A 3189-nucleotide genomic window follows, 5' to 3' on the forward strand; every position below is an offset into this window, starting at 1 on the left:
ATTATTGTTAGTGTTTATTTACTCTCTTCCTTCTACAATCCATAGAAAACAGTCAATGCTTATGTTCAATGTACACTTTATCAATGACTTAGTAAGCCTGACAATAATAGCAAACTAAAAATAACACCCTTATTTGATAGGATAGGATCAAGCACAACAGAGTAAGGTTGGTTAAGAAAACATAGCTTGGTCAGAGTTGTAACCTTCAACAACAATTTTGTTAGCACACACTTTATTTCAAAAAAATTCTATCCATGTGGGCAAGTTTCCTGGTTCAAATCCCTTAGAGTGTGATTTAAGTGTTGTTTTATTTGAGATTCATGCCTTGACACAGCAAACTAATAAAAGGACAACCATAGAAAAAGTTCTCCAATATGATTTCATTTTCATACTTTTTATTTTACACATCACACAAATAAACACAGGGAACATACTACTCTAGAGTTTCCAATTTTTTCCCCTATTTTGTCTATTATGCTTATTTTTTGTGTGGTTATATGACAGGTAGTTGAGAAAAGGTTATGATTTCAGAATAACTGGAGGACGAATTTATGCTCTTTATACTACATGGATTCATTATGGTAAAATTTTGGTTTTGGTGGACGTCACCCTGAGTTCTCCCTTATCTACACCACCACTACACATTTGTTTGCATCTTTGGCTCTTTTCGCCTTGCTGGCTGGGAAGTGAAGTCTGGGCTAAAAAAACATTCTACAGTTTGTTATTTTGAGGATAGTGAAATTTGAAATATCAAATACTTTAAAAGCTAACTGAAATTTTCTGTCAATATGATTTGTGGGTCTTAAAGAAATTCTCCTTTTCCGATCGCCATGGGAAAAAAAGTTTGACATTGTCCATTGTAAATGTGTAGTTCAATTCGAGTAAAGTTAATCTTTGCATTGTTAATTAGATTCCTCTTATCCATATGCATACAAGTAATAAATAGAAGCTAATGGTTCTATATTTTGTTTGTTCATAGACTAACAGAAAAGTAATATGTAATATCAATTAAAATATCTAGGATGTCATGCAATTAGGAAAAGAGATTAATATATTAATTTTTTTTTAAGTGTGAGTTGTGATTTGAGTTTTTGTTTTACATGTGTGAGTAGTGATAATATATATATATTTTTTAAAAAGACATAATTTGAGAGTGAGTTAATGAAATCATATACATCTCTCTCTACAGTATTATTAATTAATGAGGGTAATAAATTTATTCAATGAGTTAGAGCCACGTGATTAATCTTTTGTGTGAAATTTTTTACTCTTTAAATTAATGATGATGATGATGATGGTGGTAGACATTTGGAGTGATTAGAATTCATAATTTCGAAAATGCCCCTCACCCTCATCATCATGATATATTCTTTGTCTTATGAAAATCATTAATCACATATGGTAAAGGTAACATTTGGCCAATTAGACCCAAAAAAAAATTATGAGTGCATATCTTCATCATGTGACTATTTCGTTTCTCTATCTGAATTTATTCTAATAAATTTTTGCTATATATTGTCCTTGCCTATTTAATTTTATCTATTTATTTTATTTAATGCTGAGTTTTTTTTTCTCTTTAGTTGAAACTTTTCTAGTTGGCTGCCTTCAAAAGAAGAGGCAAGATACTTGGTGTGCAAGTAATTTGTTACGGGAGACTCTTATTTTTGTTTGCAAGAGGTATTCCTTTTACCTTGATTTTATATTTTTGAAATATTAGAGGAGTTTGAATATCTTAAATATTCATCCATAGTGAAGTAGGTTATGAGATTATTATTGTGTGCTGCGGTGATAACGGAAGGTTGAGAACTTGTGTGTCTTAGTGAAGTAGGATCTGAGAAATTTGTGTGCTGTGGCGAGATAAGGAAGAAAACATGTGTGTTGGTTGTCTATATGCTTGTTAAGGTAGCTTTCATTTCCAATCGATTTTATATATGTAGGTCACTTAATGTCAAAGAATAGTCAATAATTGAAAATACATGTTCTTGTTTGTTTATTTTTCTATGTTCACGTAAATATGTAGCATATATATATATATCAAGTCTTTCAACTCATATCTTTGTCAAAGAGATATGAATTAACATAGTAGAGTGTTGTAGTAATAGTAGTTCAATAGCATGGATGAAATCTAACTACAATCTACTTCTAAATTTCGTAGTAAATGAAAAGGTAGTTGGGTGACATTTATAATAATGGAGATGGATAAAAGTTCGATCCATCTTAACAGGTTAGTAAACAAAATCATATAGTTTATTTTGGGTATAAGTTTAAGTTTCAGTGCTTGATTATTGAAGTGTGCTCTAAAATTGTAGAGCAACGGTTGAATATGAGCAAAAAGCTAGGGAGTTTGCTAAGACAGCCATGACGAATCTCGGATTTCCAGCCAAGATTCTTTGTCCATGCAACAAATGTCACAATCTAAGACATCAACTTTCAGACGAAGTTGTCGAACACTTAGTTTTGTGGGGCATGGACCAATCTTGCAAAACATGGTTTCATCATGGGGAAGATCCAGTTCAAAGCAGCATGACAAACACAAGTTTTGAATATGATTTATTTTGGGCAGCGGGAGTATTTTCAAGTAACGCCAATGATTTTGGTGACGATAACAATGATGCTGATTTTCATAGTCTATTAGCAGATGCTGAATCTCCATTGTATGAAGGTTGTTCAAAGTATACACAAATTTCATCTATTGTTGGGCTGTATAATCTAAAAACAAAGCATGGAATCTCAGATGTTGGCTTTACTGAGATGTTGGAGATGATCAAAGAAATGTTGCTGAAAGATAATCTCCTACTGACATCAATGTATGCAGTTAAAAAGTTTCTAAAGATGTTTGATCTGAGCTATAAGCATATCCATGCTTGTGTCAACGATTGTTGTTTGTATACAAAAGAGAATGCTGATGCCCAAGTATGTCCCACTTGTCAATATCCAAGATGGAAGCAAAATGAACAGACAAAAGAGATTCTACAAGGGCAGCCTGCAAAATTGTTGAGATATTTTCCTATTATAGAAAAGAAGAGACGACTTTAAGCTTAAAATGGCATTCAACCAATAAAAGAACAGACGAGAAAATGCGGCACCCGGTAGATTCAGAGGCTTGGGATGCAGTTTATGAGAGATGGCCAGATTTTCAACTTGAACCTAACAACCTTCGATTAGGACTTGCTGCTGATGGGATTAATC

The sequence above is a fragment of the Humulus lupulus genome, chromosome 7, assembly GCF_963169125.1.
Source record: "Humulus lupulus chromosome 7, drHumLupu1.1, whole genome shotgun sequence".
Classification (NCBI taxonomy): domain Eukaryota; kingdom Viridiplantae; phylum Streptophyta; class Magnoliopsida; order Rosales; family Cannabaceae; genus Humulus; species Humulus lupulus.